Source organism: Protopterus annectens, chromosome 12.part0 (assembly GCF_019279795.1).
Source record: "Protopterus annectens isolate FY-2018-M chromosome 12.part0, PAN1.0, whole genome shotgun sequence".
Taxonomy (NCBI): domain Eukaryota; kingdom Metazoa; phylum Chordata; order Ceratodontiformes; family Protopteridae; genus Protopterus; species Protopterus annectens.
The window spans coordinates 1,321,358,393-1,321,376,895 of NC_056746.1; positions in this window are offsets into that span (position 1 = coordinate 1,321,358,393).

Below are 18,503 nucleotides of genomic sequence, written 5' to 3' on the forward strand. Positions count from 1 at the left end.
AATATAGCAAACTCAAATTCTGAAAAATTAGGGCATACAATAGAATGCTTGTATAATGCATTATTCATGTTACCAGTGGATATTTGATATGTGGGTTCATATATCCTGTCCCTTAACTGCTTCTCAGTCTTACCTACATAAAAACTGGGACAGGATTTACACATAGCCAAATATACCACTCCAGTAGTCTGACAATTACCCCTATCAAATCTCACCTGTGTTTTTAAATAATTGGCTATAATAATATTCTCCTTTGTACATATATATTTACATTAAGAACAAGTACCACATCTTGTCGTACCATACCTTCCCATGTGTTTTGGTACTTCCTCAAAACATTTTTTCAACAAGCAGTACACAAATCTGACATGGCTTAGTGGTAAATAACTTTGGCTTTTGTGTGCAGGGTCCTGGGTTCGAGCCTTGCAGCAGCTGTTTATTTAGTTGCTGGGCAGAACAAGGGACATTGGATACATAGTGATTAAAGCACTTTTAAGCAGTTGTAAGCAGGTTTGCACAGAGGTAAGCACTGCTAACGTCCACTTACAGTTTCTTATAATCAGTTAGCTTCTAAATTGCTTAACCTGTGTAGGAGTTGCTTACCCCCGCGCAAACAGGCTTATACCCGCTTACTGCTGCTTAAAAGTGCTTACTCCTGCTTACCTCTGCTCTAATTTCTTTAAAAAAAATGAAAAAGGGTTGATAGGTAAGTGGTGAAAAAGGGGAACAAAGAGGGAAAGACACTAGTGGAAATAGCTAGGGATGTGCAGGAAGGGTGTAGGGAAAGTCCATAGCTGCCTATTTCTTCTACAGCACCAGCTGTGCATATACACTAAATTTGGAGATAGATTAGGACACTCATACCCCTGAGAGAAGGGTGAGGACAACAATAATATGTTGTTAAGCCAATTGGACCAGATTACATTTCCATTGGACACGTGTGCGAAATGGAAAGCTATGTATAGGGTGAGATTTTTTTTTTGGGAACAGATTGCACTTTTTTTCACGTGAGAGTGGGATGTTGTGGAGGGATAGTAGGTATATTTGGGGAGGTAGGCTGGGTAAGTTAACAGACAAGACAAACAAGATGCATACAGGGGTAGTATATGGCACATATGGGGGTTAAACACCTTGATGGGGAGGGGTGTTGGAAAATCAGAGGAATTGTTTGTTAACAATAACTGTTTCTACACATACTCTCAGATTCCAGGTTGATGTTATGCACATACATGTCCATCTCATTTTGCACAGACTCTGGGCATGTCTTGACCACATGCAGGTGAACCAGGATATATTTCGACTATTGCCCTCTTAAACCTTTAGTGAATTGTACAATGACAGGTTTGTTTTCATTGACATTTCCCAAATATGTACAGGCCTGACAGTCAGTTATATGACATGAAATGCTGCCTACATGTCAGAGATTTGCACATTGATATGTCAGGGAGACAGGGTGACAGCTGGCAAATATGGGCCAATTAACTGGACATTCTGGACACTTCTGTACACTTGTAGGGTATGATTCTATATACAGCTTGCTACCACTCCCAGGATTCAGACCATAGCTGTGTCTGCTAAAAATAAAACCCTGTCCATCACAGTTGTGTGTGCTATATATATATTGCTGTGTATCTCTTATCTGATTTCTTCTATAATTCTCCTGTGATTCTACATTTTGACCTTGTATTACAACACTCTTATACAGGATTTCCTAGACAGTTATATTTTGTAGCACAGTGTGGGTGACAGTGATGAGTAATACCTTATTATTCAGAGCAACTGCAACACTAACAATGCCATAAAATATCAGAGCAAACAGTGCCAGTACAGGATATCAAACCTTTATTTCTAGGCACAGTGTTAGTATCTGACAAACCTGTGGAAGCAATGTTTGTTAGCACTACCTGAATGTTGCCACACAAATTACCATATTCCACATCAGTATTATGCACATACATCTCACTCTGTTACTGTACATACTCTGGTCACAGCTTGACAACATGGGGGTGTAGATGGGGCATACTTGGCTTATTACTCTCATAACATTTTGGGGAGCAGCTCGAGTGACAGGTTTGTTGTCATAGATGTCTGACAATCAGTTGTATTTCTTGTTTCCTGCCTAAACATCTGGGATCATCCCCTTGATTTCCGAGGGGAACAGGGCGACAGGCAGCAGATATGGGCCGATTTACTGGACATTCTGTACATATCTGTACAGTTGTGGGGTATGAATCTGTATGTAGCCTACTACCACTCCCAGGATTTGAACCATGGCTGTGTGTGCTAAAAATACAACAGTTCACATCTCAGTTGAGTGTGCTATTTGGATTTGGTTGTTTGTCTTTTCACTGTTTTCTGTCTGTGTCTCTCTCAGTGGTACTATATGACCTCTTGGGATTACACCAATCATATACAGACATCCCTACACATTTTATTTATGTAGCACAGTGTGGGTAACAGTGCTAAATACAACAGTACTATTAAGTGATTGCAAATCTACATTACCATATGATACCAGAGTAAACCCATGTAGTTCAGCAGTTAGACCTTTATTGTCAGGCTATTATGCTTTTATTTACATATAACCTATATAAGACTCTTCCTGCCATATTCTCTGGTGTATCTAGTAGATGACTTAAAGAATACAGCTTTTATACAGGCAATTAACTTACTACTATTTTTAGATTTATTTCCTATGACAGTACATGCAATAGTATTACTAACCTGCCTTGCATCGCAACCACTCAAAACAACATCCATGGGCCTCCTGGTTCATAGCCCTCACTTGCCACTGTGAAAGACATAAGAGGAATATTTAGCCATACCTATCCATAATATACATGAGCTGGCAATTATTACACAGGTAGTGGGCTGATACATACACATGGCTGGGACCTTTCCTGTCCTCCTAGCCTCTTGGATCCACTGATCCAAGAGATCCCACTTCCGCCGCTTCAGGTTGGCATAGTGTTGTCTAACCTGCTCACCAGTTTGGGGTATGCCAGTGGCACTGGTGAGGTCATGGTCGAGACAGTCCTAGGCTTCCGCTTTGTATTGGGAACCCTGGTACGGGCCCTGCAGCATTCACATGTCATGGTCTTTCACAAGGAGTCCTGCCATGACTCTGGACTCCTGGATGCCCCAGTGCTGCACCTGAAAGTGCACACTCTCTCCCATTCCAGACATAGTGCCTACAAAGGGAAGCTACAACAAGTTATGAGATGTATTCCTGCCTGTTGGATTTAAATAGGGTCAGTTTCCTGCACTTTGCCATGATTAGACGGTTTTGAAAAGGCTAAGCTATGGGCAAACCTGCTTACCTAAGGTTGGCATTGCTTAAAGGGGTATACCAATGGGCAAATTGAGTTAGCTGGCCTAAGTATTGCTTACACCTACTAAGCCAGGCTGTGCAATGTTTAGCATTGCTTAATATTTAAGTTGCATTATATTTGCATCGTGGCATTGATTTATTATTCATGACATGTTATATATGTATTTGGTATTCATGGTTCATGTGTATGCATACTGTATGGGGTCCTTGTGTTATTAGGGGATTTCAACACTTTATTACAATGACACCTCACATCTGGGCTTAATGCACTCCAGTTCACATATTTATGTTATGTAGTAGGTTACACAACATAAGACTGTATATATTTTCCTTTCACATGTTCAGTTTGAATTTCCTATAGTGAGGATCTGTTCGGTGATACCTCAATCTTATGTAGTGCTGTGATGGCTTAGTGGTTAACTACTGTGACATTAGTGTACAGGTTTTTAGGTTCAAGACCTGCAAAGGCTGTTTATTTTGTTTCAGGCCAAAACAACGGCTGATGCATACAGAGTGCTTAATGTACTTTTAAGCAATTGTAAGCAGGTTTGCATGGGTTTGCGTGAAGGTATGCAATGCTAACCTCCGGTTAAATATGCCAACAGAGAGTTAGCTTCAGTATTGCTTAACCTGTGTGGGCATTGCTTACCTCCATGCAAATGGGCTTAAACTAGTTTACTACTGCTTAAATATGCTTATTCCCACTTACTACTGCTTAATAGTGCTTACACTTGCTTACTAGTGCTTACTCCCACTTACCACAGCACTAATTTAGACAGTAATGTCTAATGGTTCTTGGGAAGGTGGTGGATTTGGAAACTGTATGGAGTTATCATTCATTACACATTTTACCTTTCATTTGTATCCCTGATTCCTGTGTGCATATACTGTATTGGGCACATGTGATTATCTGTAGACTTTGCAACATTATGACAATGACACCTCACATCTGCATTTAATGCAGTACTCCAGTTCACAAATATATGTTATAAATATATAAATGTTATAAATATATGTTATCGTAGGTTATGCAACAAAATAAATTGATCATACAGTGAACTGACATGGAAAATGGATTGTATTGGAGTCTGATTCGAACCGAGAACGACTGCCTGTAAGGCGAATGCTCTGCCCACTACACTATTGCTGTACTGTTTCATTTGCATATATCTTGCTTTTTATCCTCTTGTGCCATTTAAGCTGCATTAACCATAGCTAAGCGATGGGCAAACCTGTGCACCTATGGTTAAATTTAATCTGTTTCATAAAAAAAAAACTTCTTTATATTTAATGTTTTAACTATTGCTCTTATAAACGTGGGGGGATGTTGCTGGGGTATGCGAACACCTATGAGCAGTCTCGCTCATTCTTATTTATACTCTGCTGTTCTTCATTGCAGTGGCATGTATATGAGAGCTCTGCTCTCAGACATGCCCCCTGCACTCGTACACACTCCATGTCTATTTAGGAGCTCAGACAGTGCACCTTCATAAATATGCATGGCATGCTGCCATCCTGCTCCTAAATGGCCGCTTCCATGCAGGACTAAGCTAGCCCTGCACATAAGGATAGTGAATCCAGAGGTTTATCTGTTATTAATTTAGCTGCATTGTAATGTATCCTGTTTACTTTTGTGTTTATCTGTTTTATCAAATGTCTAACATTTTGGGGCTTATTTACTTTCAGAAATCTATTTATTTTGTTGCTTGAAATATATCTATTCATCCCTATTAAACGAAGCAACTCTTCCCTAAGATCATTTTCTTCTAAACTAAGGCGACATTCTTTGTTGTCTATTTCCTCCTGCCATTCTACAGAAAGATCCAGAACATCTTCCTGTAACATATTCTTTTCAGCTGCATCCTGCGTCATCCATTTCTCCATCATACGTGAAATCATCAACCTATCACTCCACAACATTGCCTTCATCAGAGTTGCCATTGTTTCCTGCTCCTTTCCTTGCTGTGTAACTCAAACTGAACTTTCAGACCTATTTCCTACTGAAGTCTCCAGTTAATCATCATATGGCAAGTGATCAAATACTTTTTTTTTCCACATCTTTATCCTTAATTTGTGGACTCATTGTTCCATCATGCTGTGACATTAACCTAGTTGAATTTTTTTCACCGGATCCTTCACTTTACAGGTACTTCATAACCTCAGTTTCTATTTCTTTAACTTCTCCATAACCAATCTTCTTTTCTACTTTTCTTCTTTGTTTTATTATTTTTTATAATGTGAGATGTTTCATACCTGTGTGCCCTAGCTAGTTTATTTCTCTTAAAATATCCTTGGAGTTAATTTTTTGTACTGATTCGTTTTGCTTTCTCCTTTGCATAAATATTGCACCATATCAAGTTTATTTTTCTTTCCCATGTCCTTATTTCCTCTTGAGATGTCTCTTGCTCCACCTGTTTCTCCTTAATTTGGGGACTCATTGTCCCATCATGCTGTGACTTTATTACTGTTGGATTTTCTACACTAAATCCTTCACTTTGCAGGTATTCCATAACTTCAGATTCTATTTGTTTAACTTCTGCATTTCTAATCCATTGTTCTACATCCAGTTTTTGTTTTCTTATTTTTTGTATTGTGAAATGTTTCATATTTAGGTGCATTTCCCTGTATTTCTCTCCAAATTTCCCTTGAAATATCTTTTGAACTCCTTTTATTTATATTGATTAGTTTGGATTTCTGCTTTGCATAACTATTGTATATGTATGACACCATATCAGATCCATCCATGTCCATTTTTTTTTTATACCTTTCAAAAATCCTTGAATTTTGTTATTTAAATTTTTGTACTTGCTCTGTTGCTTCTTTCTCCCAGCAGTTTAGCTGGCTGTTGCTATAGCAACCCCTTGCATGTTCTTAAGCACCATGATGCTCGTCTTTTAGATCCTATTTTTTGTCTAGAAATTTTCCAGTAGTGTTGCAGACTGGGAATCACAACAAGTGTTTGTAATTATACAAGAGGAGACCTACTTATTGTTTACCCAATCAAGGTGCCACATTCAGGTGAGGATTTTAGGCACCACCTTACAGTGACGTACCAGTGGGATTCAAATCTTCCTGCCTAGTGGCATTAACTTAGGAGTCAAATGTCAAGTTTTGACCAATAGGCTGAATGCATTCAGCTGGTGCCATGTGTATTTTATATGGACTTTGAGATCTTTCAGAAATATTTGAAATTTACTGTGGATTAAGAAGCAATGTACTTCAGTGCTTTGTCTCTTACCTCTCCAGGCAAGCCAAGAAAGCAGTGTCTGGAGTACATGCCTATGTTTCTTCCACTAAGGAATGCAGGGCACATCAGGGCTATTATTTGGCCTCATTATTGTTTATAGTTTATATGCTCCCACAAAAGAAGGTTATTATGTGGAGAGAAATATAAATAAGAATTTATTACCAATCAAGTGCTGATGACATCCAGCTTTATCTTGCCTGTTCTTAGGAGACTGTATCTGATCTAGCTTAGATGGCTGTTTTTGTGATATTCAACAAGGGTTGGTACAGAATCACATGTTTACAAATCAGAGGAATCACCTGGAATTTGTCTTTGATGTACAGGACCTCGGCACAGTTATTAAGAACAGGTTGACTCTCAAGAACCATGTTTTAGCTGCCATTCATTAAGACATACTATCTCCATCTTAGGAATATATCCAAGATCAAGCACTCCCTTCTGCTTTCAGACCAAACAATGGTAGTGCAGCCTTTGATTATGTCCCCACTGGACTACTGCAATGTTTTTTCCCCATTGGATTACAGGATTATGACTTGGCTTAAATGCAGTAGATTTAGAACTTTGGTGAAGATTACTGACTGGCACACCAGAAAGAAGCCATATAACGTTCATACTAAAGGATGTGCACTTGCTGCTAACTGTAGTCAGACGTGAATTTAATGTTCAAATTACATGGTTCTTCATTAATCAAAGGCCTGCCTATCTAAAGGATTTGCTGAAATACTAAACCCTGACAAGGTGCATCACACCTTCAGGTTAGGGGTTGGTGGTAGAACCACATACTCATTTAGAGATCTCAGCCAAGCTTCCATTCAAGATGTTGCCACAATATCCGTTATTTTTCCTAATTAAGGCAAGTACATCCCAATACTACTTCAAGACATCACTAAAGTGCAATATATTTAAGAAGATCTGCTTTGATTTTAGGGGAGACTCCTGATTTTAATTCATTCACTTATAATTACTTAATCATATACTGAAAGCATGCAATGCTGAATTTCAAAATACTAAATTTTAAACCATAAACATGCACACTTACAGCATCAATGACTAACTCTTTCCAGAACTTAAAAACTACTTACTTACCCTCTTAACAGAAACTGGACGATATAAAACCAAACTAGGTGGGAGGGTACACCCCACACACACACCCAATGTGGGGGGCTGTGCCCCACACCCCCTAACTATATATACTAACTCCAGGATTGCACTACAGTGGGGAAAAGGGCATATACCTTCTACTTACCTTACAGTACTCTACAAGCTGCCACTACAGATGGGAATGCACAAAACATCTACCATTTTAATTTAGATACTTCCCATAAAAATGCAAAGAGGCATACACACATTTAGAAACACTTAAAAAATACACTGAAAAATATGAAAACAATGAAAACTCCAAAAAGTGATAAACGGACTAGTTCAGCAAAGCATAGGCTGTTTATTGAATGTAAGCGCTTTCGGCTAAGATGTTCCTCAGCCTTCTTCAGACAAAAACAATATGTTATTCACAGCAGAACCTTATATATAAAAACTATATGTGCTAATTAAAACAATTAAAGTTCAAATTCATTAACCACTTGACTGGCTAAAAACTTAAATTTTAAAGGGCTAGTACCTATTACCAAAGGCAGTTATTTACTTTCCCACTCATTGCACAATATAAAACAAGACATAACAAAACTACTTATGTTTTCTGTTTTCTAAATAAACAATAAACAATAAACAAATAAACTGCGAGTTTATGAAATATTTCAAACCTATCAAGTGTGTCACATATTTGATCAGTTATTTAATCAAACACAGTAAGCTACAATACGCTAGATTAAAATACGGAACTCCTAAGAAAGTATAACCATAAAAAATATAAAAATATATATAAATATAAATATAAATAAGTAAATAAATGTAAATGTACATATTACCTACCTAGTTTAACCAATACATAAGTCACTTAGTAATGGTGACATTTATGTCAATATAGAAAGGAACCAACAATTATTATTGTTATAACCATTGTTGTATCTATAAACATAAAAAATACATGTACATATATATATATATATATATATATATATATATATATATATATATATGTATATTCCCGTCATACATTATATATATAAAGAAACTAGTAATAGTTACAATGTAAAACTCATCTCTTCAGTGCTTTTAGTTTGAGGATGCTCTTTATAGAGACATACTCATTCAAACCTGGGGGTACCTGTGCGAAAGTTCTAATTTGCCAAAAGACCTGTGCTTCCAACGTTAATTGCCATGGACCACCCCTAATGTGGGATTTAACCTGGTGAACAACGGAAAACAGAAAGGAATGTTCCGGATGTTCACAAGTGTGCTTTGCCAGTACATTGGTCAAGTCTTTTCTCCCTATGGCATACAGGTGTTCGTAGATTCTTTTCTTTAATGACCTCTCCATTTTGCCAATGTAAAAGGAGGGGCATTTCTTACACGAGGCCAGATATGCAACTTCTTTAGTTTCACAATTGTACTTATCATTAATGAAATAAGTTCTACCATTAATATTAGTTTTATTACCAGGTAGAATATATTTGCACTGGGGGCACCTACCACATTTAGCCATACCCATGTTGTTTCCTTTAATTTTAGTTGTGTTCTTTTCAACAAGGTTCTTTAAATTAACCCCTCGTCTATATGTGAATGTTGTACAGTGTCCCACCACTTTAACCAATGCCTGGTCCTCCACTAGAATGCTCCAATTCTTGTAAATGATATCCCTAATAATGTGAAATTCTGTACAATATGTAAAGAGAAAGTTGATAGGGAACATATTCCCTGTGTTGGCCTTTTGTTTTGGTTGAAATGTTCCCCCTGCCAGAAGGGGTCTAAAGTGCCCTGTTTCTCTTTTATTCTGTAGTTCCAACATAATATCTTTTACTAAAGAGTCTGGATACCCTCTCATGGAGAACATTTTACATACGTTTTCACATTCACTAATAAAATCATGTTTTTCAGAAACCATTCTTGCCGCTCTGACAAATTGCCCCTTCACCACACTTCTCTTTTGGTGAAAGGGATGGCTACTAGAAAAGTGGAGGTAAGAGTTTGAATAAGTGGGCTTTCTGTAGATCATGGACTTAAATTTGTTATTATTCTTATCCTTACTTAATTTAACATCCAAGAAATTAATCTCATCTACCCCTACACTGTAAGTGAATTGAAGAAAATTAGACATTTTCGAAATGCTGTTAATAAATTCAGGTATCTCTTCTGGTTGCCCTTTCCAAAAGAAACACATATCATCTTGATATCGAATGTACCAAGTGACATTTTGTTGATACATCTCATTTTGAAACAGCCATTCTCTTTCCCAGTATGCCAAAACACTGTTTGCAAAGCTACACCCACAGGGGGACCCCATGGCTATTCCCGTTTTTTGAAGAAAAAAATTATCCTTGAATACCAAAAAGTTGTTTGATAACACCAAGTCCAAAAGAGTTTCTACCAGATACATCTGCTCATTAGTTGCCTTTTTAAACAGCATAAAATTTTTTGTCCACTCAATTCCCAACTGATGAGGAATTACCGTGTACAAATCCTTAATATCCACGACCAGAAAAATAAGGCCTGGTTCATACTCAGTCTTATTAACATGTTCCAAGAAGCCCCAGGAATCCTTGCAAATTTGTACTTCATCCTTTAAAAGGGGTTTAAGAATACCATCCACAAATTTGGCACACGCATAAGTGATGGATCCCCTTCCATCCACAATTGGTCTGAAAGGGGGGGTCAATCAAATCCTTATGAATTTTTGGAGTGCCAAACAAGGTTGGGATTCTGGGGGCTGGCATAGTCAAATAGTGTAAGATGTCACAATCAATGCTCCCCTCTAGGAATAAATCATCTAGTGCACCCCTAATTTTTCTGTAGGCTACATGCACTTCATTAAGGCTCGACTTAAGATAAGTTCCTGATTCTAGGTGTTCAAACATCTTACTATCATAAAGATATTCGTCCATGAAAACAAGACCCTCTCCCTTATCGGGCATCATGACTCTTATTTTACATTCATTAAGGAGATAAATTAAATCTAACTCATTCTTAGAAACATTATTTTTCATTGTTTTAGAACACACATTTGAGTTGACCATTGACCTTAAATCTATCTCACACAACTTTTCAAAAATACTTAAAACTCCATATAGTGGGGGATTAAAAATGCTTGAAACTTTATAGGTGTTAAGTAGTGTAGGTGTGTTACCTAAACTGAAGGCAAGATTTAATTTACGCACAAATAACTTCAAGTCTATAATGGTGTTAACAAGATTACATTTTTTATCAGGGACAAATGAAAGTCCTTTGGAAAAAAATTCTATCAATGCTTGTTCCACCTTTAACACCATGTAATTGTAGATTTTAAAGTCCCCTTGTTTACTTGTGAGGACATTAGGTCCCCCTATTAAGGTGGAACTCATCTCCTGCGTTGGTTCCCTCTTTTCCTCCTCTGTGTTCTCCCCCTGTTGTTAGACGTAGTGTTGTTGTTGTTGGACGTTGCATTCGACCTGTTTCTGGCCCTGGAAAAACCCTGGTTATTTTCAACTTCGTTTAAGGACTGATCCATTTGGTTTTGGTTATTAAAATGTACATTATTACCACTTGTGTTATTAACGTGACTCCTTATATGTTCACTCCTCTGCACAGGTACCCTCTTCCTCAATTAACATTGGAAGCACAGGAGGTCTTTTGGCAAATTAGAACTTTCGCACAGGTACCCCCAGGTTTAAACGAGTATGTCTCTATAAAGAGCATCCTCAAACTAAAAGCACTGAAGAGATGGGTTTTACATTGTAACTATTACTAGTTTCTTTATATATATAATGTATGAAGGGAATACACACACACACACACACACACACATATATATATATATATATATATATATATATATATATATATATATATATATATATATATGTACATGTATTTTTTATGTTGGTTATAACAATAATAATTGTTTGTTCCTTTCTATATTGATATAAATGTCACCATTACTAAGTGACTTATGTATTGGTTAAACTAGGTAGGTAATATGTACATTTACATTTATTTACTTATTTATATTTATATTTATATATATTTTTATATTTTTTATGGTTATACTTTCTTAGGAGTTCCGTATTTTAGTCTAGCGTATTGTAGCTTACTGTGTTTGATTAAATAACTGATCAAATATGTGATACACTTAATAGGTTTGAAATATTCCATAAACTCGCAGTTTATTTGTTTTTTGTTTATTTAGAAAACAGAAAACATAAGTAGTTTTGTTATGTCTTGTTTTATATTGTGCGATGTGTGGGAAAGTAAATAACTGCCTGTGGTAATAGGTACTAGCCCTTTAAAATTTAAGTTTTTAGCCAGTCAAGTGGTTAATGAATTTGAACTTTAATTGTTTTAATTAGCACATATAGTTTTTTATATATAAGGTTCTGCTGTGAATAACATATTGTTTTTGTCTGAAGAAGGCTGAGGAATATCTTAGCCGAAAGCGCTGACATTTAGAAACACTACAACACTACTTTCTACATGACTATCGGTATTCTGACAGCACTTTAAGTTACAGTAATTCTTTTTATCACAAGCAAGTCACAGATGAAGGGAAACCCACATCATGTCTATGGCTTAAAATTCAGTATAATGAGATTCAGTCAAATGAGTTTTCAGTATTTTGAAAATTAAGTATTGTGGTCTCAGTCAAATGAAATTCACTCAAATGAGTTTTCAGTCATGTGAAGTAAACCAATATATCTATATATATATATATATCTCTATATATGGATCTACTGTCTTCTACCGAATTTACGTTTCAACGGAACGTAAATTCGTGAACGGATTTACCCAAAAGTGGGTTTCAACGAAAACTCACTTTTGGGTAAATCTATGTAAAAAAAAAATAAAAACACTTTAAACAGTTTTATGCAGGGGGGCAAGCCCCACTGCACCCCCATGTGGGGGGTATCCCCCCCCACCTCCCACATTAATATTCTCATTCCGAGATCGCACTACAGTGGGGGAAAAGGAATGTTCCCTCATCCCCACTGTACCACGCTCTCAGCAATGCTCTGCTTAGTTGTACATCAACACTAAATGTTGATGTACAACTAAGTTAACATGCAAACCGCATGTTTTTATTTATTTAACTAATTTATTTTTTATTTTACTTATTTACGCAAAAGTGCATTTTCTGTAAAATGCACTTTCTTGTAAATACACAAGGTAATTTACGTTTCGGTGAAATGTAATTTCGGCAGAAAACAGTAGACCCATATATATATATATATATATATATATATATATATATATATAGAGAGAGAGAGAGAGAGAGAGAGAGAGATGCATATATATCTACAAAAATGGATACATGTATATAGTAAGGGGGTAAAGCTCTCTGCAAAAGACAGTTTTGCATGTTTCTTTAACTTGAAGATTTGACTGATTTGTTCCATTGTATATAATCTTTTCTGAAGAATATGCTTCTAGAAACTGACAACAAAAACTACGAACCTTAGTTTTTAGGATATATATATACTGTATGGCATCTTCCAACTTATTAGCCAACTAAATAACTGTGATGTCTTTAGGAGATCTGTAATACTGTCTCCCCAAACTGATGGAATGGTTAATGTAAACAACCCATTAAATGCCTGTTTGTATGTGTGTATTTATGAGTGACTGATAATGCAATATGTGATCTGCCATAATTACCATTTTATAGTGTCTGAAATGTTAAATAATGTCTAGGACTTGGTCCATTTATTATGGTTTATGAACTAGAGCCTTGGAGTCCATTACATGGAGTTACAGACTTGTGGGAATAAAGAAACAAGCAGGGAAAATGGAAAAAGATTACATGGCTGAACTGAGAAATCAATACTGTAATTATGTGGTGCAATTCAACATAGATGTCTGCAGGCCAGAAAGAAACCATAGAGTCTGATCTGACAGTATTGTAAGACTGCAGAAACTTGGACATGGGATCAGAGTTTTGTTATTAACTACTTCAAAATGACTTGTAAGTAAGTGCCAAAGTTATTTGCAAATTATATAGACTTGTTAACAGACTGCTAGCAAAACTGGCAGTAAATGAGATAAAACACTCTTCATTAATGCTAAACATAGCAAATTGTTAAACTAGAAGCCTTGCAATAATTTAAAGTGTTTGGGGAATGCATCGGTGTGAAAAGTAACTGTTATTTAATGGCATGAATGTCAAGCACACACAATAAGCTGCTTCTCATCACCTTAATGATAGTGTTATTTGCTTAAAGGAAATCAAAAACAGTGATGAAAAGCAGACAGCTATTACAAATACATTCAGTAGCAATACCTTCATACATGGACGTAATCTTGATTCATGAAGTGCTAACAGCAAAGTAAGCTGCAGTCGCACTTTGTAGTCATTTCTTAAAATAGTGATGAAAAGCAGACAGCTATTACAACTACATTCAGTAGCAATGCCTTCATACATGGACGTAATCGTGATTCATGAAGTGCTAACAGCAAAGTAAGCTGCAGACGCACTTTGTAGTCATTTCTTAGCAAGTGACGAAATTCACAAATTTGACAACAGTCCAGTATTAATCTACTAGTTTTGTTATTAGAATACGTTTTCTTGAAATTGATTCTGTGGCTGTGTTGCTCATAGGTTCTGTCTCAGTAATGAACTATAGAGGGACAGAGCCACACACACACACACACACACACACACACACACACACACACACACACACACACACACACACACACACACTCACAATCTTTAATATAATTATTACTGTTAAAATTGATATTTTGCATTGCTACATAATCAGGACATTTAATTCTATGCTTCAGTTTCACTGAACCTTTGAGGCATCTCTAAAGTACATCAAAAAGTAGTTGCACTCTAATAAGAAATTACAGTATTTTTGGGGTGATTGTTTTGCACCACTATCACCACTTTGAATCATCGTATAGAGATTTAAAGAAGAAAGCAGATGTGCACCTCTTGCTAGTTCGCTACAAAACCTGTTGGAATATTCCAAGAGCAGTGTATTTATTACTAGTGTGGTATTGGTGCCTTTGGTTACAACAAGGAAAGGATTACACTGTACCAGGGCAAAAATGGCTTAAGGGCAGGAAAATATTAATGGGAATACCCTCACCTCATCTTCCAAAACATACACATGCACACACACAAAGCACATGCACTTAACGCATTAAATATATTTTTCTCAGGAATGCAAACAGATTTGAAATGCCAAAAAAAATGCACCTACCTTACTTTCTTTTCTAAACGTATTATTATTATTATTATTATTATTATTATTATTATTATTATTATTATTATTATTATTATTATTCAACATGTCCACATATTCTGTTTTAGACTTATCTTGTGTGACTTGAAGTTGCATTGTCTTGCAGAAATTCTTTTATTTATGTCATATCATCATCACATTTGAACATTTTAAATGAGGCAAACTTGACAGGAATAGTTTTAAGTAAGGCTTTACTGTTGAGCCAGGTGCCTGCCAGAGGAGGAAAATTAAATGAACCATAAACTGTCACCTAAAGGGCATGAACTCATCCTTTGCACCATTATTTCACTGTCCTGTTTGTTTTTCCTATGCCTTTTTTGGCTAAGCCTATAGTGGTTGACATTCTTTTGGTTTAGTATAAACCTATGAACCTATTTATCAACTTTAAAAAAATATCTGAGCATTTTTATTATTAGAATGTGTTTTATTGAAATTGGGTTTGTGGCTCTGACCATCTGTGGTTCTGTCTCACTAATGAACCACAGAGGGAGAGACCACACACACACATACATGCACACATGCACGTATACACACACACACACACACACACACACACACACACACACACACACACACACACACACACACACACACACTTGAGCCATTCAGATTAACATATATATGGATATACAGAGATGCGCACACAGAAACAAGTACACACACACACACAAACATGCATGTAGTTGTGATCCATTCACAATAACATACAGATATACAAATATGCACACACACATATATACACAGAGACACACACACACACACACACACACACACACACACACACACACACACACACACACACACACACACACACACACACACACACACAATGAATGGGAATGACATGAACAAGGGAAGCAGAAAGTGTAAAAGGAAAGGAAAACGTTTTTGAAATGATATGACTAACAATATGCATTTTAGTTGACTGCGGGTCTGTACTGTAATGATAGAGGGACAACATTTTACTTAAAGACTAAAAAGTAAAAAACAAAAGCAAAAAAAGATTTTTTTAATAAAGAATGCTTTTTATTCAGTCACAATGAAAAGAAACGAGTAAAACCTTTGCAAAAGAAACACAGACAAGCTGTTTTTTTTTACTTTTTACTGCGACTGAATAAAAAGCATTCTTTATTTAAAAAAATCTCTTTTATATTTTTTTATGACTCTGCAGATAAAAAAGGGTATGAATGGTAGCTTACCAATTTTAGTTAAAAGCCTTCAGTAAAACTATGTATTTCCATTATGTCATTATGATATACATTTTCTCTCATTTTAGCCATCAAATGTCTTGCCAACAATATGTAACACATCTGAGCCTTTTTCATTTTGCAGTAGGGATCTCTGTTGATCAGCAAATTTGTATACTCATATCCATGAATTGAACTTGGTAAGTAATAGTACTCTTTTTAATTTGACCAGTCTTTCTGAGTGAATGATTTTCTATTCTGGAATACGTACATGCAGGAAACTCTTCAGTCTGAAGGAAAACATTAGTTCTCCTCCTCCACACTGTTGTCTTCTGCTGAAGAAATTCTGTGATTCAGACAAATTTGATTTACTCTGTTAAGCAGAAGTTGGGCTTAGTGATATTTTTCTGACGAATAACAACATGGATTAATGGCACAGATCACAGTGGAGGTTGGTGTCATCAGACACAAGCAACATTAGGCCCCTCAAGCTGATCAGTAATCTAGGAAATATCATGCAGACAGCCATAACACAGCTTACTAAAACTGACTCGGAGAACCTACTTCTGTAACATATGAAGTACTATAGTTGTGCTACAGAGAACTCTTCCCTTTTCAGTCGTAGTTCATTCTTTGAATAGGTAACAGCACAAACAGATCATGAAGGGCTAAAAGTATAATGTTCTTGCCTTGGCCTTGATAAGGTGTTCATCATTATTTTAAATACGATAATAATTCACTAACAAACAGAAACATAGAAATAAATATTGGCACATTTTAGCTCATGTAAAAAAAAAAAAAATCATTGTTTTAACCCTTAACACTGGAGTCAAGTTGTGATGTTACCTCTCTATCCAAACATCAACTGCTAGTAATGCCCCAAGAGTTCTGCATTAGGGTCACTTCATTTTGGAATATTCATCTTAAAAGTGGTAAAAGGTCTTGGGTTACCAAATATTCTGATGATTGCAAACATATATCTATAGCTATATATATATATATATATATATATATATATATATATATATATATACAATTTATTTATTTGCATACATATAAATATATATATATATATATATATATAGAGAGAGAGAGAGAGAGAGAGAGATAAATGTGCATGCATGTGTGTGTGTGTGTGTGTGTGTGTGTGTGTGTGTGTGTGTGTGTGTGTGTGTGTGTGTGTGTGTGTGTGTGTCTGTGTATGTGTCTGTGCATCTGTGCACATACATTTACACACAAAGACGTAGAATATACGGATTATGGCAAGTGAGCTTCTTGAGCACCAGTCAGTCGTAAGTTTGTCAGTCGAACCTTGAATCAATGAATGTAAGTCTATGAACCACACACCTTTATTATTTTGTTTGCCCTCTGAAAAGATATGATATACCTTGTTATATTCAGTTTTCTGACACTATTACTTGTATATCTTGATGATCTTTGGTATAGCATTATAAATCTAGAAAGCCACAGCTGACAGTCAAATACATTTTTGCACAAGTGTTATGTACTTGCAGGCAGGGCTGTTAATTCGTGCAGCTGCAGTGTTACTAGCCAATAAGATATGCATGATTCTGAACAATGTATGTGTCAGATAATGGAAATTTAGAAATGGGCAGTCCAACTAAAACCTGTGTTTAATAATCATGTAGCGTTTACTACAAAGAAGGTATATTCCCAATTTAACCTTATTGCTGGCCCAATAAACATGTTTTAGATCCTCACATGGCTACCCACAGCTGATCAGGGGTGTACTGTATAGGGCTTCAACTTGTCTAGTACACTTCCCAGTTATTTAACTTTTGAGCTGCTATTCCCCACAGGGAATCACCACCATAATTTTATATGAGCTTACCAGCACTGATTCAATGTACTTTTGGCTTTACATTTTTTTCTGCAGTTGTGCTACTTGGAGTTAAAAATATTCTATAACTGTGTGTGTGTGGGGGTGGGGGGGTTGTGCAGGGCATTTCAAAAATGCTTCAGATATCTTTTTCGTCCTGTTAAATAGGATCTGACTGACTTGTTTTATCCACCTCTGAGTCAACTGAAGGCTACTCAAAGATTCATAGAAGAATCTTTCCAATAACTGGATGGAGTGCAGCAGAGTCTGAAATATTGCAATAGTCATTCAAATATTAATTCTGTACTTTCTTTGGGATTCATTTTTGAAGCTGATAGTTCTGGAAATCATATAAAGAAGGAACCAGTGATTACACAGGAAGTGTTGTTCTATTTTACTTTGTTGTAGGATTGGAAGTATTCATGGATTAACTTTGGCAAAATATTTGCAAATATATTCTTTGACAGAAATGTTTTGCTACTTACTCACTACAGAAATACTGAATATTATTTTTGTAAAAATAATTTGCAGTTAATAACTAGTTATAGTCTTTAGATATAAG